General features: G+C 37.4%; 1 protein-coding gene across 13 annotated transcripts in view; it reads left to right on the forward strand.

Moving 5' to 3' along the window:
- Positions 1–11,869: 11,869 nt before the first annotated feature.
- The window catches only part of LOC129574813 (protein muscleblind), a 233,177-nt gene continuing 221,642 nt past the window's right edge, over positions 11,870–23,404 (forward strand). For 3 of the 13 annotated variants that reach the window (XR_008688731.1, XR_008688732.1, XM_055457302.1), the window contains exons 1-2: positions 11,901–13,254; positions 18,011–18,069. The gene's annotated coding sequence lies outside the window, so the exon portion shown is untranslated. Of the gene's footprint in view, positions 13,255–18,010; positions 18,070–18,143; positions 21,058–21,196; positions 21,477–23,404 lie in introns of all 13 variants that reach the window. The other 10 variants (XM_055457297.1, XM_055457298.1, XM_055457300.1 and 7 more) reach the window with 8 other exon arrangements.

The raw sequence follows: 23,404 nt of genomic DNA on the forward strand, positions 1-23,404 counted from the left end.
AGTTTATTACGATATCTTGATAAAAAAAAATCGTGAGCACAGCTATATCTTGAACCATTATTACATGCACACATATGAGTTTTGGACCGAGCACGACCATTTCATTGTTGTAACTCACCCTTCGTCGTCTCACCACTCTTATCTCCGGGCTCTCCACCATCGCAGATATGTTCTAATGCCGATATTGCGATAAATGGCATCTGGATATATCAAATGTGTATTAACATTTATTTGTCCATGTGTACCTATCAGATGACTATCAATAAAGTCTTTTGACACTCATTGTCAGTTGTTAATTTATTAATTAGATACGCTTAGATGACATCTGAATAATAATCATGGCAACATGTGCGATGCGCTGCGTTGGCTGCTACTGCTGCTGCTGATACTCTTGCCTGCTTTGTTATTCTATGGTCGGCTCAACTTTCTTTTGCTGACTTCTCAATGGATTCAACATTTTTGGTATGCTTAACACGAGATCTGGCCTATGACACATCGTCATTAAATGCACGTCACAATCCAAATCACATACACACACACATACTCTCTTTGCCTCTCTCTCTCTCACTCTTTCACTCTCTAGCCCGGTTTTTTTATCATTTTGCTTTGCGCGCCGGCAAAATTATCAAATGACTCACTCGATATTTTCAATGCATTCGCATTTTCAATAGGATGGTGGATTTTCCACCGAAAATCCATCTCTTTTGCAACCATTCACACTCACTTCATTGTCGTTGTCATCATCATCATCATCATTTTCGGGTGTATGTAACCCAACACTTGCTCATTAATATGCACTTAATCTTCGCCGGAATTTTACCGTCGTATTGATTTTGAGTATATATTCATGTGCATAACGTGCTCTCATTTTCTTCCCAAAGCGAATTCGTTGGAAGCTATTTTTAGCATCAAATCACTCTTCGATTCTGTATTATTCAAATTCAAACACAACGGCAAATTATTGTATACTAAATCGAAAGAAAAAAAATTCTTCGATTAATGTCTGAAATATGTTTATAAAACAATGACAGTCGTCATTATTTTAATATTTAGACGTGTTTTGTTTTTGAATTTATTTACATTTTTTGTTTTGTAAATATTATTCGCGAAAAGAATGTGGAAAGCGAAAAAACACACGTTACAGATGGTTTTGAATTGATATAAAGGCCAATTTTAGACTGAACCAATATAATTGTGTTGAAAATGACTCAACGCTGTTTCTATGATGCACTCAAACACATCGAAATGTCCTGTTGAAAAGACTGATGTATAAGTGGCTTAATCAAGGATATAAATGTAGGTGCAACTTGCGATACAATTTAGTATACTAGTAAGCGTCCGTATGAAATTCACGAAAGAAGAAAATATTCCGTATCCAGTTGTATTTTACGCCGTTGCTAAAAATGAAGTTGATTATTCTTATTTTATCAAGCATTATGATACTACGGGCGGCTTTTGCTAAGCCAAGCACCCTGGACGACTTATGGGACATACTTTATCCCATAACTAAACGAGAAAAACCACCTATGTTTGAGCCGATATATTTACCACCTTTGGAGCCCAATTACGATGACGATGAACCATCACCTCTACCGCCTGAACTACCGGCAATCAATTGACGACATCTGAAATGTTGATTAAAAGACAAGTACATTACATGTTTTCAATTGTCTCAAGTTTAATTTTGAATCTACCGGCATTTATGGTTATCTCATTGAATTCCTAATGTAAATTTCTAGCCTGGCCAAATCTATTCCACACGTGGGCGCACAATTATATTTAAAAGAAAAGCTTCGTATTCACCGACACCGAAACCCTTATTGAGCATCAGCAATTAATTAATCCATTCAGATTTTGATCATTTATTGATACGTACAGTCATTATTAATTAATACCTTATTCCACTTTTTGTAATCAAACGTTTAATAAAACATTCATTTTTTAAGTTCTTTTTTTATTTTTCCAATTCCCAGTAATTATCAACAGCAGATTTTAAAGATTTTTTTCATAAAAATAATTGTTAAAAAATATTCATAAAATGAGCTATAAAATTCAAATAATATGGAACAAAAATTCATTTTTTGTGTAAAAAATATTGAGAATGAAAACGGTCATATTTAATATGCGCACAATGACAGTTCAAGTTTTGCACGCATCGAGAGTTTTTTTTATTCATGTCATATGTTTTCAATGTCACTGAACTCACATATGAATCAAACATACAAGTCAGAATTTATTGAATGCGATTGAATGACGTCAAAGATTTTTCCAGCGCAATTTCGCTCTGGGTACAAAATATAAGATTGTACATTTTCAACCATGATATTCATCAATAAAAGTCGAATAATCAACATATTTGCGTACGTGCTGCACGAGTTTGACGCAATCGATTTATGAAATATATTACTTTTAAATAAATAAAAATAAAATAAAGTTGAATACTTTAGAATGTAAAATATCTCGTACAAGTAAAACCCAGAAAAAATAAATGTGATCAACCCTAAACTGTATGAGACCACCGACCGTCAACATTAAATGATCAATATGCGTGTCGATATTTGGAAATTATGAAAGTGAGAGGGTTTTCCTTCTTGGCGACCGCAGCCTCAAAGCGGTTGAGATAATGATGTCAATGCACGAAACGATTTCGGCGCAATTTCACCTTCAAATCAAGATAAAAGCATGATCGTACATGTTTTAGACAGCATCAATATTTGTCACCATGTTTTAAATTAAAACTTTTAATATGAAACTGGTTGAATTAATTTTATTAAATGATAAACATACTAAGGGATTGCCTACCGCTGGGAGATAAAGCCTGGAAATAAATTATTCTTATAATTTATTGTAATAACAAATATTCTCACTTGTGACGAGTCGACATAATTTACGAAAAAACAATTTCAGATGTTTTTTTAGAAGAATTATCATCGAATTTCTTCGAATCGCAATAAATTCATTTATTTTTGAACAGAGTAAACGAACAACGAATATTTATTTTGGACCGATTGAGTAAACAATACTACTTCAAAACGTTAACGCGATATTACAATAAGATCGATGTGAAAGTGGCATGTGCATTGTATATGCCATAGATTAAAGTATGGATAACTGGCGTACTTCAGTCGATAAAGAAGCATTTAAGAGTTCTGAAGCAAATCCGAAAGTTCAATTGAAAACACTTGTGCTTTTGTTGTACAAAAATGAAGTTGTTCATTTTAATTTCGTTTGGCATCATCGCATGCACTACAACTCTCCCTGCACCGATGAATAAGGCTGATATTATCGCATTGAACCGCGATACAAGCGATCTAAAAGTTGATATTATCAAAGCTGCTCTATTTTTAAACGGTAAAACCAAACAATATCGGTTTAGAATTATACTTGAATAGTTTACTAGTTAGCTTGAAGATTGTCCGTGCGTAGTTATGAGCTCAGAAAAATTTCTTCTAACATTTTGAGAAAACGGTTCAGGGTTTGTGCGTATAATTAGCTGTCTTTTTTGCAGATCCAATGGCATATGCAATGGATGAACCTTCAGAATCCGAATCGGATACTCCCACAGAGAATCTTGAAACACCCAATCAAACAGGTAAACATAGTAGCCTCATCTGAAATCAATTCGATTCATTTTAATTTTTTTTAAATTCCTGTGTCTAGATTGACTGTGCAGTGTACATGGTGATAAAAGAAATTGATGAAAATGCCTTCAGCTAGATTTGTGCAAAATTAACACTTCCAATCGAATGAAAATGTGTCAAAAATGATTCTTCATTAACATTTTCAAAATTGCAATTCAATAAATTATCCACCCAATTTAACTGGTCTTTCAATTTGTTCAGTTTGCCGCATTGCAAAGAGTTGATAAATGTTAGTATCATGTTAGTATGAGACATTTTCACGCTCTAAAAAATATTGAAACCCGTATAAAAGTACATTCAATCATCACGTTAATTGATTTTATCTGTAATAAAACTACTTTAAGACTGGTACATATAAGTTCGATTTGTGCCATTTTGATCATAACTAAAAAAATGTTTTCAAACACACAGAGACATTTTTTTACAGATACACCGCCAAACATAGCATCAATAGTTAATTATTAAAAACTAATTCGAAGTGCATCCATGTATATTATTCGAATTTACCGAATGCCAATAAAGACAATTGAAATCATCGAAATATTTCTATTTTCAAACAAACATTTGAGCTGCTGCAGAAATGTTCTATGGAAACTATTCTCACTTTTTTCCTCAATTCCCAAAGTTTTTCGTATAACATGATGTGAATAAATTAATTAGCAGATGAATTGACGAGTATTTGAAAAATCTATGAATAGTACTACGGAGACACTGCAGAACTAGTGAATAAGGGTAGGACTGGTTCCGAGTGTAAAAGTGGTGAATATTTTAAGAAATTCATTAAATATTTGTTGGCATTTTATTTCCAAGACATCAATTGAAAAGGGGCCCGATTAAAAACAAGGCAAAAAATAGCAACGAGTCAAAGGACAGCTGAACCCAAAACGTATGTGTAGCGCAAGGTTCATGAACTTTTGGGCCAACTGTCTCACTCGGTTCATGCCCCGTACACGTTTGGTCTGTTTGAAATCAGTGGATAAAAATTGGTTTATTTTTCTATTGAAAAAAAGTAACAAAGTCTGATGCTAGTAGCATCATACTACATTCAATTATGATTGACAATTCCATAAAATTAAGTGTAAATCAATTAAACATCTGTAAAAAGCGTGTTGAACACAAATGACAAAAAAAAGACAATTTTCTCATTTTCTCACTCGATTTCATTCCAAAAACTGTAAACCAACCACAAATCGATTGTGTTTTAATTGGAATTTGATTATTGTTTTGGAATTTCATGTTTGATTGTCAAATAACCTATATTATCCGAAATCTATGTCTTCAAATGACTTCCGTTCCTTTGTTTTGATTCAATATTTTTGTCGTTGATATTTTACTTAAAGAAGTCTGCCATCATGTTTGTCATTCAAAGAATAGGTCGTGATATAGTCATTTGAATTGAATAACAAAACGAAACGCCTATTCAATCGATTCGGCTTGAAACACCTTGGCAAAGATGCTTCTTCTTTAAAAATTAATTTACCAAAAGACCATTTAATTGACTAATCGCGTGTTTGTTGAGGAAAAAAAACAACAACATATCGTTGGAAATTTCGACATTGAATGACACACACAGTCACCGTATTCACCAGTCTTAATATAGAGTCTATCTCTCAATATACAGACATTGTCATTATGGACAACTGGCTATGGGATAACATACAAAAAAAAGCATAATTTTCCCATTAAATTTTATAAACATTAATTCAATCTTGCATTTTGTGTAAAAGAATTTTGCCAATATCTATCACACACACACACACACACACACACTTACACATGCACACTCGCTGTGTGTCTTTGTCTGGCTGGAGCGAGAGGGCGAAACAGAGATCGAGAAGAAAACCAGCATCAAGAATAAAAATCATCTGTGGACCGTCGTTGTTCCAACACAACCGCACCAACAACAAAACCTTTATGTATGTTAAACTTGTGCAACAACATCGGGTTTCTCCCGGGATTATTGTATTGTGTGCAGCATTAACGCTACCGAAAAACAAGTTTTTCGGTGAAAACATACACACAAGAACGTAGAAAAAGAAGAGAAAAAAAATGCTAATGAATTTCGGAACAAGACGACGCTAAGAGAGAAAGATAGAGGCGAAGAGTGAGTGTATGTGTATGGCAAAGAGTGCAACGTTATACGAAAGAAAGATGCCAAGAATGAATTCTTTAACAGCTGATACAAACTGAAATTTATAATGAAATATCTCTCTCTCGCTGGCTGGCTGGCTGGCTGGCTGGCTGGCTGGCTGGCTGGCTGGCTGGCTGGCTGGCTGGCTGAAGAAAACGGTTTTAAATGAGGGACGCTTTTTCTGTAACATGCACACACATACAAGAAACGTACAAGACAAACTAAGTACTAATCAAGCTTGCAAGTCCGATGCTCAAAAGAACTTTATAGCACATGGTGTTGCGACGGAATCCAATATAAATTTATCACTATTGAATGAAACCCAGAAAAAAAGAAGAGAGGAGAAAAAAATGAGCGTAACAACAGGGTCTGATTTCAGTAAATTCTTGAAAAATCATTGGCAAACAGATGCAACACACGCATGTACATATATGAAACACTGGGCATGAGAAAGGCAAATCGAAATTCCGTTCGCACAGAAATCATCTGATTCGCAAATCGAATGGAAAAAAAATGTATATGTGTCGATTGTGTTTAAAATTTCGACTCAATTGTTTGGTGGTTTTTTTTCGGAGCTCCCCCCCAAAAAAAACGAGGCTACATTCTTGCAACAATTGCAACAAACCAACCAAACAAAAAAATTAACGCAATTATCTTGTGATTTATTGTGTGAGGCTGCAAATTAAAATAAACACTGTTAATTACATACGTAATTATAGGATTTAAGTAAATTGACGGAAATTATTCAATGATACACGATTTTCGCTCTTCGTTGTCTGCCTGCTTATAGTCCAATTCGCAATGATTGTTTCGTAATTGGAACTATTTTTACATGATTACGGCCGCGGTTGATTTCGTTTTGGGTGAAATTGTGCGCCGACAGCTAGCCAGACATGCATAGAGGCCGTAAAATTCGCGGCTTAGGCTAAAATCAGTAAATCAATTTCAATTACGCAAAATTGCCATATTTAAGAAATTATCCAAATGTTTTGCTGTTGCTGCTGTTGCGGTCGAATTTCGGATCCAGTACCGTGCAGCATAAGTTTTTAAAGTACTTATTTCTTCGACTATTACTCAAAGCGGTAGAAAATCACAAACAAAAAATACAATAATCTTGATGTTCTTGATCTCTGATTTGATAATGTTTCGATAATACTGATAAATTATCATTTGGAAGCGACTAAGCGTTAAATCGACGTTGAATGTTTTTTTTTTCTTTAGCCGACAATCGATTTATGAGGCGATGAGGTGAAACAGCAGCAATCGTTCCGCATTGAAATGAGATGAGCGGCTTGGAATGTTTACATTTAATTTAAATTGTTTTCATGAAGCGGAAATCTGTCAACGGAGCACCGATTTAAAAGCACATTTGGCTCTCATATATAAAATCAAATGAAAAACAGGCATAAGCTAATGAATATCGCTTTATTTACTGCGGTCTCTTTTGCGTCCACCGAAACTCATCTCTTTTTCTCTCTATCTCCCTCCTTCCCACCTTCCCTCTCTTTCCCATTCCAACTGAGAATCGAATTCTCGCGGCGACCGGCTTCACGACTAGAACAAACATTCAAAGTCGTTAATCGAGAGTGCAAACCGCGAACGTGTGTCACTTCGGTAAACACAAACACATCGAACGAGCAAGAGTGAGAGAGCCACAGATCTATCGCGTGCGATATTGAATGCTTAAATGAATTACGGAATTGCCCATTAAAATTAATAAATTCAGTTGTGCAAAAGATTTGTTGTGTGCGTCCGCGTTTGCTATTTTTAGCACTACATGGAATGTAGGCTACTGTAGTTGTTTTTTTTCCCGAAATTTTTTAAGAGTCTTTAGGCCATTTTTTTGGACCGTAAATTGATTCATTCTAATATCCATATTTTCTATTTGAAATGAAGCAATTACGCCTAATTGCAAACATGAAATAAAATCATGTTCTTGTAATTCACTTTTGCGATAACTCAAAAAAAAATCATGATCATTCACATTGTATGTACATAAAACACATAAGTGAAGAATACAATATCATCATATAAATTTATTTAATTTAACAATATTAAAATGATTTGCATACAAAAAAGTAAACTACGATTAAAACTACATGCCATGTAGTGCTTACGATGATAATTTGATGAGAAACATCAAATTAATTAAACTCCTTAAATTTACAAGCTTCAAGAACGCAGAGCGGAGCGAAGCGAAGATCTGCGGTCTTGTTTATTCTCTTCTCATATGCGCGGCCGCTTCAGCGAAATATAAAAGCATCCCAATTCAGAATTATCACCGTGCATGTGTGCATTGAAATGAGCGATCGAGTGCTTCACTAAACATTCGATGTGCTGTGTTGTTGTTGTTTATTTTGCTCTGTTATTGTGTTGCTGCTGCTGCTGCTGCGCCGTATTATTATTATTTCTGTGTTGTTTTTCGTTCTTAATTCCATTAATGTGTAAATATGACTTTGCGATGACATAATATGCACAGACATTATCTTCCTCTTATTCGTCGTCTGCCTCTTCTTCTTTCTCTCTCTCTCTCTCTCTCTCTCTCTCCCTCTCTCTCTCTCTCTCGTCATGTGTTGTTGTCGGTGTTCTTTTTTAATGTTTGTCGCGCGCGCATTTGTGGTTCCATCACTTTAGTCGAGAGCTGCACACAAACACACAAAAAATCGATCATGTTTATTTTGTACTCCGGAATAATTCGCATTAATTTTGCATTTGTTTCCATTTTTATCAGTTTATGTACGTGCGTGTGTGTGTGATAAGCGAGCGAATTGTTAAAACATGTTTTTTTTTTCTTTCATATTAACGAAAATAAAAGCCGCAAGGCTAAAATTATAATGTAAACGTGTTGACAACGGGTATGCGCTCGCTGGCTCGTTCGCTTGCTCGCATCAAACCCATTGTTGAAAACTGTAAATATACGGTAATTAGTCAAGTCATGGATTAAAAATAATACGCATAAATTTTCATTGAGAGACGTATCGACGTCATTCGCCCCGCATACGAAAGAAAACTATCAGATCGGATTTAAAGCCACCGAAAAGAAACCGACTAAAGACGAAGAAAAAAAACTCTGAAAACGAAACATAAGGCAATCTATATTGAGTATGTTGTTCTTTGGTCAATATGTGTGACTTTTTTTTTCCTTCTTCATCGTCTTCGTCTTTATGGCAGTTCGTTGGCTTCAATCACGTTGGCGTTTCGCTTAAATACATCACTGAACTTTGCAATTACGTGTTCCCCCTCGTTGCCATCGAACATGAAATTTGAGACAAATAAACAGCAACAAAATAACACGAAATGCATCCCATTAGCCGAATCCGAATGAGCATTTCAGGGGAAATTTACGGCATATCGTTAATTCACTCTCTTTTCATCTCACGCCCTGCTCGCCCATTTGCTCCGCTCGATCTTATTGTCTTTCATTCTCTCATCACAACTGGAGAGCCATTCGATCATTTTTCTCTTTAATTTGGCTGGTTTCTCTCTTTGACAATTCATTTTCGCATTCATAGCGACAAATTAAATTGGACACGATCATTCATGTCTAGTAGTAGAAATGCATGCCAAAAACTTGGCCATAGATGATTTTTGATATCTCGGAGCGTGTGAGCAAGCGAATAAGAGAGAGAGAGAGAGAGAGAGATAGAGAGAGAGAGAGAGAGAGAAAGCATGAACAACGAGTGCCTTAACATCATGATTTCATAATGAGCGATTCATCAACTCTGCGCTCATCGTCGTCGTCGTCGTCTCGTTGAATATGAAGTGAAGTGAAATACTTGACCTATGAGAGTTGTTCCTATAAATAGCCGACCGAAAAAAAAAATTCGGTCGAATGAACAAATAAAAACGGGCAACAGCAAATACAAGGAGATAAAGAAAAAAAAGCACACGAAACGATGATGAAGGAGAAAAAAGAAGAAGAACGTCACGAGATGACTATAATGACTTTTCTATACAGTCATCGCGAGCATAAGAATGAATTGCAGCATCTTTGAGAATGAGTTTTGATTGCAAAAGCCATGCGACAAAATAAATATGAACCGCATCAAGATGGATAAAAAAAAGTATAAGTTGAAGATGGGTAAATGCGCACGGGAGATTCAAACCGTAGAACAAATGTTGTGGACGACATACAACGGAGCGAGTGAGTTGAGAAGACGAAGGCAGAATAATGAAGAAGAAGGCGAAAAAACAACGAAAAAAAAATTGCTGCATAAAAAGACGAATAAAAATATATATACTAACAAAATAAAGTGCCAATTCCAAAAGCAAGAGAGAGAGAGAGAATGCCGAGAATATGGTAGAAAGGCGCAAGAAAACCGGTAACGAATAAATTCAGTTGTTGTTTGTCTCTATTTCGTTCGTTGGTGTGCAGTTTATTTTTTATTTGCTTGTTGTTGCACTCTCCATTCACTCGAATGAGTTTGGTGCAGTGAGGTAGTGTATGTGTATGTGCATTTTATTATCGGAACGGCTTTACCGCCACCGCCATCACTGTTGTCTCCGCCGTCGCTGCACCAGCACCACACAATGTATGGATAATCACCAGAAAATGTAAAATCGAACAACCGAAATAATAATTGTATCTCATTGCAGCCGAACCGTCTATAGTGAATGTGATGCATGTAATCTATTACGAACGGTGTAATCCAAACATATGTGCAATGATCGGTGTTCGAATGCTGCAATTCGAAGCTTTGGCTCTCTGTTCGTTCGGTGTTCTGGTGGAAAAACCGAAATATGTGTGTGCCCATGTGTGTTGGTTGAGCTTTGGACGACGACGACGAGGACGACGATGACGATGGTGAGCGTTTCGGTTGTTCGACGATGATCGCGGAATCGAATGAATCAACAGAAGGGAAAATTGAACAACAGGACCCTGTCGGATGCAAGCCAGCCACATGAATGCGGAATTCACTTTGTGAATCCGCGCTTCCATCCCATAAATACGCTCTCACACAACAAAACACTCACGCTCACAATAACCGTAAAAGCGATTTATCCATTGGCAATGCGAATATACTAATGCGAATGACAAAGTCTACGGAGAGACTATTGCTGACATAATCGAAAAATATGGTAATCGCACACCGACGACGATGACGACGACAATTGCGACGACGATGAGCGGACGCGGATACGACGGTATATATATGTTGATTGGATTGGGCGCAAGCGCATACAATACGGCATTCAACACGGACTGGCCACGGATATACCAATGCGATTCAATGCATGTTGCATACAGAACAGAACCGAACGGAATGGTAATGCGAATGGCAAACGGGATTCGAATACGAATCCGATAAGAATTTTTATTCGGCAGATTCCATTGAATGTGCGACGCATTTCCATATACCATTTCAGCACACAGCTTCTCTTCAGGTCCCGAAGAATGCAACCTACGGGCGAAAACCATTTGATTTCGTCATTTCCACATGTGACAGCAGAAAATAAGCCGCTTCGCTTCTTAATCACATGCTTAACATATTGAAGGCCAGTTTTTTTCTGTTGCTGTTAGTGTTGATTCATACCGTTTTTTACGTTCATCGCTCTCTTTTTTTCGATCTGTCCGACTTATATTTGATTCTCTGTCGATTTTGAACAATATCGTTCCAAAAAGGGCCGCATGTGGGATGACAGATCAAGTTCGATCGAATGCAATACACGTTGATTGGTCAATGTGCGCGTCGATCGGTCACATTCAACCGCATGTTTTACCAAATTTAGCATTCATTCAAATACAGCAGACTGCCGTTGCTGTGTCCGTTACAGCTGCTGGCTGGCCAAAAAAAATCTTCTTATTAGATTCGATGCAGAAACGATACTTCCAAGGCAGAACACACAACACATTTTATGCACACAATCTTCTCTGTCGCGCGCTCACATGTGATATGACACATTCGTCCAATTGTGTATTGCACACGCACGGCATCTCTCATGCAGGCACGACTTGTGTTCGTATGGCATATGCGTCCGCATTGCTCATGCCGCCACCATCGCCGTCGTTGCCGCTACGTCCGCTTCCTAGCGGCATCTCTCATCACAGAAGCCGCATTGTGTTGTGTACACCATACACATACACGCGCTTCTGATATATCATACGGTGTGTATGGTTCAGTCGTCTTTTCGGTTCTGTTTGTGGGAATGTTCAAAAAAGACGAGTTGACACACTCGAATTCAGTCTACGAGCGACTACGTGTAAGAAAGGTCGCGCTAATTCGCATCCCCGCAACACAACAACAACTACAACAAAAAACCAAATTTATTTACATAAAAGAGCGAACGAAAAAAAAGAGTCATAACAAAAACAAAATACAAAAATAGAGAGAGATAAAAACGAGATCGTTTTGCCGCTTCTTGCTTTTAAAACGTTGAAATTAATTTTTTTTGTAAGTCCCGGTGAATTATCCATATAGCGTACAATGAAAAAATACCAGCCAATTTTTCAACGAGCTGTCCAATTCAAATAAAATTCGAATGCATGGTTAGATCAAGCGCTGATAAACAAATCAACAACAAAACACACCGAGCGAGCAAAAAGAACACATTAGAATTGAACAAATAAATCAAAGTTAAAAAAAAATTCTGCTATCGATTCCTCTATACTTGTAATAAATAAAATAAAAAATTGTTTGGTTCCTTGAAAGTAAGCCGAGAAAAAGCGAAACATCATCACACAGCATTTTATCGCGAAAAGTAGAAGCAAGCGAAAAAAAAAATACACACACACAACACAACGAGATTGTTTGCTGCATTGAGAAAACAGCAAGAGCAGAAAAAAAAGCAACGAGCGCAACAGCATTCGTCATATTTTGAAATTAAGACGAAAACAATTTTTCGTAGTTGTAACGCTTTTTCTTCACTTCTTCTTCGAGAGAAAGAAAGAGAGAAAGAGAGTGTGAAATAAATTTTGGTGAAGCTAATCTCGCAAAATTGTGATTATATTTCATTTCGTTTTTTTTTTATAATAAAGTAAGGTATTAAAAAAAATCGAAAGAAAAAACCACGAGAAAGTGAATTGACTCGAAAACAAAGGGAAAAAGTTATATTAACAAAAAAATCATAAACAAAACTAAGCGTGACAACCTGTAAAGGGACCGACCGAAAATCTGCAAATTCCATTGATCGCGCACAAACTTTGGTGTCATTCGATAGAAACAACAAACAAACACAAAAAATTAAACGATTTTATTTGTCGGATTTCTGTGTGTGAATATTATTAGCCCAGTGAATTTATGTTGTTTTGAGTGAAAGTTACAATACGTTTCGGCAATATTATATTTTATATATCGTTTGGACGACAGAAGCAAACACAAAAAAAAAAGATTATAAATATTATAAAATTGAAGAAAAAGGAAAACAAAGAAAAAAATTCCGTGGTGCTTTCGATAATACGCAATAAAAAAAAATCAAGCGAGAGAAAAAAGAAACACAGTCTGGATTCAGCTTGTGGCGAAATTCACTATCGAAAATTAATGTGTGAGTGATTCAAATTAATTTGTTGGTTTTTTTTATTGTTGTTGTCGTTGTTGTATTCTCTGTTGTTGTTTTTTTTGCTTCATTTGACTTAAAATATACTACATATATATATATATTGAAAGTTGACAAAAATTGTCGAAAAAGCAACAGCACATAAACAACACAGAGAGACACACATGCATGATCCTCATCGTCATCATCATAAACATCGTCGTCGCACACAGTGTGTAAGTGAGAGAGATGCGATCTCTGTCGCATTTTGGGCCCCGAATCGACGAATCTAGAGGCGGCCCGATACCGCTTTTAGAATTTTTCGGAGCCCCAAAACACAGTGAACGCACCGCTACAGAAAAAAAAACCGATGGGAGAAAGAGAGAAATACACAGAAAATAAGATGGCACAAAAACAGAACGATTTTAATTTCGGCATCATAGAAGAGAAAAATTCATAGGCATAAAACGTTTCTCTCAAGAGAAAGAGAAGGAAAAAAAATTGCAGAAAAAATGAATAAATGAATGAGAATGAATGAATGAATAAATGAATAAAACGAGATAAAATGCTGCGATTGTGCAACACTCAAACAACTCACACACACATAATGTCAACAACGACGAAAACAACTTGAAATAATAATAATTTCCCCCAAAAAAAAACAAATCATCCAAAAAAAGTATTTTTAAAATGATTTCAATCGGTGTGCGTTTTTATTTCGGTTTTTTTAAATGAGCTGCGACCGCTTATAGTTTGCACTTTTCCCTGAGCACAGATTTTTTTTTCTTCTTTCGGTGTATTAAATATATTTTGTTTGTGTTGTTTCGGTCGATACACCGAATATGTAGCAACAGAAAAAAGGAGCGAAAGACGCGGCCGCCACCGCGGTCACCGTGTGCGCTCTACAACACGCCGACGATGATTTTAATTTTGATGTAAAATATGAGCTGATGCTGTTTTTCTCTCGTCTGTTTCTTCAAATATCGAGAGAGTGAGTGTGTGAGAAAGAGAACGGCACAGCGATTTCTCGCACTGTTAAACCATAAAATATTCCGAATCGCGGCCCTGAGATACGTTCTTTTTTCTCAATCCTCTCATTTCGTTCTTGTACTCGGCCGACCGAGTGTGAAATGGCAAGTGAGATATCCAAAGCCGAATACTTATAGCGCGCACACACATCGCCGAAATCGGGAATTAGAACGAAAAATATGCATACGAATGGGTGCGGGTGAAGCGACTCAATGCGTGTTATGGTTCTAATTTTTTTTAAATAAACGAAAAAAAAAACGTAGCGATGAACGACGGAACATGTGCTTTCTCTCTACACAGTCAAAACGTTCATCTCTCGCGCTGGCTTGCTTCTCCGTTTTAATTGCAATTGATCATTCGCCAATGTGTGCTCATCACATAATTTGTGATCTTTGGCGCAGCAACAAGTCAAATTCAAAGTACATTTGTTTTCTTGGCATCATCAAACATTTGCTAGAGATTACTTCGTGTTAAAATGCCACCGAATTAGCTAAAAAAAAACGTTGAATCGGAATAATTGACTCTTTCTTTCTTTCTTTATTTGTCGGCGAGTGCACGTGAACCGTTCGCTGTGTGCATGTGTGTGCGTGCGCGTGAGCGCGGATACACATTTTTGAATGTGGTGTGTTCCATACGCGCCGTAAAATACACATACAAAAAAAAAACGCTGTGAACGGGCTCCAAGTTAGTGTGGTATCGATAACGAGCATTCAAGGCGAGCTCACATATGGGTGAGAAAGAGAGAGAGAGAGAGAAAGAGAGACAGAATCCAAAAAATATACAATCGAAACTCAAATATGAAGAAACGAAAGAAAATATAAATATACAAACACACACACACACATCGAGCGAGCATATTGTGAACTTGTGTGCTGTTGGTTCGCATATCGCGCTTATTGCAAAAGGAACACGAACCGATAAAGTGGCAACTGATGTAAGCAACACACCAACGCGTTCGCTCGCGATAGCTACAGAAAACCGAACAAAGTAAATAATCAAAATAAAGTAGATTTTTTTCTCTTCGATTTTGTTGGATCGGTTGGTCGGTTGGTTGCTTGGTTGATATTGACAGAGAGTGAAACAGAAAAACTTATAAAAACGCACTTTGGCAATGGGTTTCGAATTAAAGTGTGTGTGTGTCTGTGTGTTTGCCAGAGCGAAAGAGAGAATGCTCATAAGTAGCCAGTAAAATATATGAATTTCGAGAGACTCAGTCAGGCCATTTATTGAAAACACGACGAAAGGCGCGAGCGAGCAATTGTGAGAGCACGCGGAGTGAGAGAGAGAGAGAGAGAGAGCCAAAGCGAAAATAGAAAACTGAAAACCACACTGCGCTAAAAATAACCATCCCTATGTTCCAAAGCAGCAGCAAAATATAAAAAGAAAGAAGATGCGAAAGAATGAAAGGAACAGAGAAAAAACATACGACCAACCGATTTTTGAATGTACACACAACTTTTCGAACAAATACACACTCACAGAGAGAGAGAGACACACACACACATACACACACTAAAAATGAAGAAGAAAATTTGAGGAAAAATCCTTAGTTACAATAAATAAAATAGACCCAAGCAATATCTCATTTTTTTCCCTCTTCTTTTGACAATGATACACCAAAACAAATGGACAAGTGATGTGAAAGGAAGCGCCGCTGTTCGTTCAGCCGCCACTGCTACTGCTGCTGCTGTTTTCTTTCCAAATTTTCGGTCGGAAGAGACCACCCTTGATTTTGGGTTCACGTTGTCACATTCCATTTTTCATCGGCTAGAGTAAAAATCCATGATTTGTTTTCCGCTATTTCTTTGACACACAAATACAATCGCTCTCTCATTTGTTACGTCAATCTTTGTCATTCAACTGGATCTTTGCAAGGATTTATAAAGTAAGCAATTTATTGCAGTTGACACAAAAGCCGAACACACACAGAGAGCTAAAAAAAAAATCCATGTGTGTGTATGTACGACCCATAATATTTATACGCAATTTAATATTATTCAAATGAAATTGGCGATTAGCGTCAAAACATCAGTCCATTTGAGCAAAGTGTGTGCAATTTGGCATACAATGCGAATCCAAAAACCACTTGCCAATTTTATCCATTTACACTTGATATAACTCTCATATCAAATGTACATTCCGAAGCGAACGACGCACGAAGCACAAAAGAAAGCAAATAACAACAGCACAGAGAAAGAGGGAGAGAGAGTGGAGGGAAAAAAAATTACATTTTATGCGAAACGATATGATTAATCTCTTGACGAAATAAATAAATTAAAACGCAAAACCAACAACAGACATTGATATGTTTACGTTTGCTGCCCGCACAAATAAATTGAAAACTTATAAACCAACAGCAGAAACGGCAACAGCAGTTCATATCTTTTTGCAAAAAGGGACTCTCGCTCTCTCTCTCTTTCTCTCTCTCCCATCGTCAGTGTTGTCATTTCGCCGAAAATCGTGAAACACACAAACACACGCCGAGATAGAGACAGAGAGCGAAAGGAGGATGGCAAATAGCGTGTTGGTCTCGGTTTTTGCGAAAATATAACGACGATAGAGAGTGAGACAGGCGAAGAGAGAGAGAGAAAGAGAGAGAGCTAAACAAAATGGTATTTACTACTTGTAAAAGACGCAACCAAAAGCCAAAGTCGAAAACCCGAAATAACCATGATGAAGCAACCCTTAGTTGATTATTCAAATTATTGAGTAAATATGTAAACATGAAAAGAAAATACAAGTTTCATTAAAATGAGTATGCATAAATAAATATGGAAGATTTTCTTGTGTAACGTTGAAATGACATAGGGCGGGCATATGGACGTTTCATCTCGAGATTGAGTGGAAATCTCTGTTTCTCGCTCTGGCGCTCTCTTGCTCTGTCTTTCTCACTTTGTCTGTCTTACTCTTTTGTTTTCCTTCACACTCCGTCTTACTCTCGTTCTCGCTCTCGTTCGCACGTTCGCATGCACTCTCCGATGTTTGTGCAAGCGAAACGAATCAGTATGTTTGTGTGTTGAGAGTGCGGAAAACCGTTTCAATTTGCATCTAAATAAATAAATCGTTGCAAAGTCTAAAGTGTCAAATGTGAGCGCGTGTGTGTGTAGTGTGGAAAAATTGGTTGGGCTGCTGCTGCAACTAATTCAAACGGTTTTTCAACAAAGATCAGATCACTTACATCATTTTGCACCGCCAAATCAGCGCGAGAGACAGAGAAAAGGATTTACACACGGAAACATGCTATCGTTTGTTTCGAATGCATTCGACAACATTAAAATCATTTGCAAATGGCACACGCAAATTGACCTTGTTACGATGTGCCTTGGCTCACTTCACATTAATTCTTCATTAGAAGAATTCTCTCGCTATCACGTTGCTGCCGCTGCTGCTACTGCTGCTGCTGCTGCTGCTGCTGTTGCTGTTGCTTTTGCTGCTGATCTCATCCGACTGAGAAAATCCACGAATCGCAAACTGCTGCAAACATCTGTTGATTGTTCTTCGTTTGAAATGTCATTAAAAATGGATTTCAATCTGGCTTCGGTGTATTGCCAGCGCGTCTTAAATTTCATACGAATTGGCATCGTCCAATATCGATAGATATAGAAACTATCTGTCTTTTGCTTGATTTGCAAACTACGTGTTCTTCTAGCTTGCTTGTTTTTTTTCACACTCTCGCTGTGTTTTTATCAATGACGATAATATTAACGAAAAACTCTTTCTGTTATCATTCGCATAGGTTTGTTGATTTGCGCGCTTCTGTCCGCATCTGTGTAATCGCGAAATACCAATTGAAACGTAAGTACCTCCTTCTTCTTTGTTCATGTTCTTTTTTCATAAAGTTTCCTCTCCCTTTCAATATTTTTTTTTAGAGAGAACGAGAGAGAAGAAACGAACAAAAAAAAAATCTCGTCAGCCATTTTTAGACTTCAGTCGAAATGGAAACGACGCATTTTCTCTCTGTATTTCTGTCTCTCTCCTACTCTCTCTCACTACGAACAAGCAAATTTATCGTTCTATATTGTTCGTTCAATCGATTGCATACACCGTTACTACCGTCGTTAGCGTAGTCGTTCGTGTGCACTTGCTTATCATAATTCGAGCAAAGCGAAATATCGAAGATCGGCCATAATTGAACACTCACGACCACTCCATTACTTTACTCAATCAACTGTGGGCTCTAATAGACAATGCTCGATTCTATTTGCCTTTCGATTAAATGTTACGCATAAGCACTCAACTTGAAACCGCATTTTCTGACTTTGAACTGAATTAATTCACTTTTTTTTCGCTATTCATTCGAATTGGGCACCAATTTGCAGGTGATCGCATTTTGCCTTTGTCTCTTTTCTCTATCTCTCTATCTCGCTCTGTCTGTCTCTGTTCCATGTTTTTTCGTTCAAAATCAACTGATTTCGAGAATTTCCCGTCAATTTGAAAACCACTTGAAATTCCATTCAGAGTAGTCACATCGGTCAAAATCACGATGAACCAAAACGTGAATAAAAAATAATAGAAAAAAATGATAAGCTAAACTAATGTTTTTCTCTTCGAAACGCATTGTTCGAACAATTTCTGTTGTTGTCGAAACTGTTCGTCGTTGTCGTTGTCGTTTCCCTCGTATCGTTTGCGTTTTACAACGAAAACAAAAAAAAATGGTTTGTTGCTATCATAAAATCGGTGTGTGTTTTTTCGGTCGTGAGCACACATTTTGTCGTGGCACAAACATAAAATTCAAAAGAAAGTTTGTTTTTATCTTATCTCGAATTAAATCACCATTGGCGACGCTGATAAAATAAAATACGAATGAATTCTCCATCTGATTCTCTTTTTTCCGTCGTCATCGTCATCATTCTCTGCTGCTATTTCGTTTCGTTGACTGATTTGATTGGCGACAATAAGAAGTATACAAACAAAAAAAAATTGGGTATTTGATGCGATAAGAAAAACCGATTGGATTTAACCCTGTGGCGTACGATCAAAAAATGCTAATGATTTGTGTCAAAAATCCCATTTGCAAAAAAAAAACTGAGAAAAATCGTTTTGTCAAGAGTCCTATTCAATCTAACGGTGACATGACGTCTGTTGTTTTGATGCAAACTGAATTGACCCGAATGCTAAAATAGAACACAGTAAATAAAACCAGAAACCAGGTGGTTTCGTCCACATTCAATCAATCGGTTCACTGTTTTGAATGGAATTTTGCCGACAGAGAATCAAATAAACATAACAATCGAAAGGTTAACAGAGCGTTTTCAAGGTTTTTTTTTCTGATTCACATACTCACATGAATTTATGAACGTTTTTTTCTCTCTCCGCCGGCTCTAATCGGTAGCTTGTTTTGCCGACAACACTTTAGGTTTTCTGTATGTAAAAAAACATTCATAAAAACGATTGCAGCAATTTCAAATCAAAAACACACAAAAATGTGAGAGAAAAAACTCAATTTCTAAATTAGTCCAATTGAAATTTTTTTTTTAGCAAAAAAACCTTATTAAATCATTTGATTTTATCATAAACCAAAAACGAAAACCATTTGGGGGTGCGATTGAACTTGTGGAAAGTGATCGAATTCGAAAAACGAAAAAAAATGTGATCACTTTTGGCCGAAACCCCAAAGGTGGTGCATTTAATCAGGTTTCGATTCCTTGTTCGCTAGTCCATCATACATGTTTGTTTATTTATTTGCATTGCTTGTTTTTCGGTTTTTGGTGTGGTCGCAATGATTATGTTTTTTTTTCTTTCTCTTCATCCATTGATATGATTACAATTTATATTTTCTTCCGCGAACAAAGCGAAAAATTCCATGATTCACACATACGGGGCATTGGCTACCACATCGAACCGAAAGAAAAAAAATCCGTCGGCATTCGATCCGTGTTCAAACGACGCAGAGAGATTTCACCTATTTGTTTTTATCTTGCGATTGCAGCTTGGCACACTTGTAATCTAATGTTCAAGGTTTTCGGCACGACTCCTTTTCACTTTGGATGATTTTCGTTGCGTGCACGCCACCGTTTTATGATGGGTTCTTTTTGCCTTTGACTTTCTGTGATTACGAACGACACACAGCACAGAGAAATCCGAGTCAAAGTGGTGTGCCACGCGGAGGAGGCGGTGAAGGATGAGGATCGGAACAGAGAGTCTCGTTTTGATTTGTATGCATGCGTATAAGGGTCATTTGGTTTTATTTATTTTTATGAAGAAATCGTCTTTCGTTTCGTTTGTTTAGCGCTTTGTGTGTGTGTGTGTGTGTGCGTATGTTTGTTCTCCGTTTGTTCTCTCTGGCGGAATTGCTGTTGATATCGCGGCTTTTCATCGGCGTCGCAGATTTGCTAAATACATTTTCGTTCACTCTCTCTCTCTCTCTCTCTCTCAATCACCGTCGCGAACACATTCGCTCTCTCATTCACTTTCTGTCGACTGCAACCGTCATCACATTTATTATGTCGCACTCTAATGATGATGAGTGGAAGTGTTCCATTCTTCTTCTTCTTTTTTTTATCCTTCATCCTTCTTTTTGCGCTTTCAATTTCGAATGCGCGCACTCGCCTGCTCGCCCATGTTGTGTTTTTTCTTTCTTCTTTTCTTCTGAGTGTGTGCTGTATTGTGTTGTTGGTTTCCCATTTTCGTTTCAATTATTGTGGCTACCATAAGCGTATAGGCGCTAATAAACGAGCCTCGATTCGTCTATATGTGTACACACGGCAAGGCGAAGATCACGTTGTGAACCACCGAGATGAGGACACAAGAACTATAACAAGAACAACAATAACGGCAACAGCGGTAAAAAGCGGAGAGAAGAACTTTCAAGCATATATAAAGAATAATTCAATTATTGTGTTTGAGTGGGATTTCAATTAGAGACAAAACGAGTAGAGTGCCTCGCGCCGTGGTACCATATAGAAATTTCGTTCGTTCATAGTTGTGGCCGACGGTGCAACCATGCCACCGTCGCCGTCGTCGTCGTTTTCAGCTCTAGCATCGCATTCATCGACACGTTGACGTTATGTCGTGTGAAAAAGACGGAAATCCTGACGTTTCAAATGAATGGAAAGAAATTAGTGGATACTGAAGCGATGAATGTTCGAAGCGAGAGTTCGATGCCAAGAGAGAGAGAGAGAGAGAGAGAATAGTGGAAAAAGTGCGTGCAAACCAATTATATTGTTTCAACCAAAAAAAGAGAAAAGAATACACACCTAGAGGTATGAATGTACGGAATTGCATTGCCATTCACGATTTTCACCCAACACTTTTTTTTCTCGGTGTGCGGTGTCGGAGGATATAATATCGGTCAAATCAAAACCGAATCACATTGCAACCTCACGATTATGAAGCAATTTCAGAATTAAAAACAACGAATTATTTTGCACAATTTACGCACCAAACACTATGTCTAAGACAAAGTGATGGGGATGGGGTGATTTCAACAGTGACGTTCAGCCTATTAAATGTAACAGCTTCAAAGAAGCGTGTGCCAGACAGTTTTTTGGCGCGCATAAGTTTTGTGATTGGTTGGCACTTTAACTCGAGGGGCAAATCATTCTAAAGTAATTTGTAATAGAGAAAGTAATTTACGTGTAAAAATCTCGATTACTTTTGAAAAGTAATCGAGATTTTTACACGTAAATTACTATCTCGATTACTTTCTCTATTACAAATTACTTTAGAGTGATTCGCCCCTCGCTTTAACTCTTATGAAAATTACAAAACTCGAAGCAGGTTGCTTTTTATGCCGACGAGCGCATACACAATGCCATTGTCAAAGTGGCTGTGTGAGAAATGTTTCCAAACACGCTCTCGTTCGTGTTCCAAATTTTGTCGCACTCTTCGCTCATTTAAGATGAATGATTTTTGAAAAAGCCAAAGATGGAAAACAATGTGAAGAAGTTTGCCGTTGATTTGTTTGTTGAATTACACTCGAATGATGAAGCAATTTTCGTCATTTCGTTTGACTTTCGTTATGGTATGCCCTTAAATGATGCATCGCTTGCTGCTGCTGTTGCTGTCTCGCGCTTCAAATGCAGAACTTTTTTGGAAACGGAACGAAAGATGAAACAAAAAAAAAAACCAATCGAAAATCCAATTCTCTTGCCTCCAGAAGATGGAAACAATGAACACGGGGCCGAAAATAAACTCATTGAAAACTATGCGCGGAATTTCGAAAACCAAAAACACACTTACACTCAGAAATTGAATCCGTCTCGTCACACGGAATACTCGGAAATGTGGTCTGATTGAAAGAAGAACCTGATTCATTCAGTCGGCTGGGCCAGGAGCACAATGCACAGAAACCGAATATTGGTTCAAGTATGCTATTGTGTTGAATCAAGTGTTTGTTGCTGGGCCATTGTTCGAAAAATAAATTTCAAGGCCAATGCAACGAAAACATACACACACACACACACACACACACATCAGCTCAATGATAATTTCACACTTCAAATAGCCGGCAGATGCAATTTGATTATTCTATTCCAACAAAATCGTCGTCCACCGTCCAACGATGAGAAAATGACAACCAAAAATACTACAACGATGACACTACTGGCCGTTTTCCATACGCCATTCCGTTGCTGGTTGTTGTTCAGTTTATCTCATCGAAATAGTTATGCAAAAAATGTGTGCGAAAAGTTATGCCAAAATTTGATTATGCTAATACTTGGTGCCAAAATTGTACGAAATGCAAACAGTGCACAGTGCACACTGAGAATGCGAAACGTATACATGCTTGGACTAGTGGCGCACGGTAATGGACTTTTTCCGAATGTAAATATCCTCCCAACGAAATAATTTCGACCAAAAACGAGTTGAAGTTTTTTTTCTCAACATTTCACTCCCTTTTGTTGTCTTTTGCTGGGAAGTGACGTGGCACACACACTGGACGACACAGACAAAGGAAGTGCCAGTGACCCAAAATGAAAAACGCCACATAATTTCATTTTTACTCTGTCATCTCGAGTGGAAACGTGTTTTGAGTGAAACAGAGTTATGGAATGCGGTGAGGTGTATGGGTTTGGGTGTGTGTTTAATTTGGAATATTAAAATAGGAATAAATTCAAATACTACACAAAATAACACAGATGAAGAAGTTGACCACGGTTGAACCGAGTGAGTATGAGAATGAGTGGCA

Source organism: Sitodiplosis mosellana, unplaced genomic scaffold (genome assembly GCF_009176505.1).
Source record: "Sitodiplosis mosellana isolate CC-2019 unplaced genomic scaffold, AAFC_SMos_1.0 Smas_scaffold_6165, whole genome shotgun sequence".
In the NCBI taxonomy this organism is placed as follows: domain Eukaryota; kingdom Metazoa; phylum Arthropoda; class Insecta; order Diptera; family Cecidomyiidae; genus Sitodiplosis; species Sitodiplosis mosellana.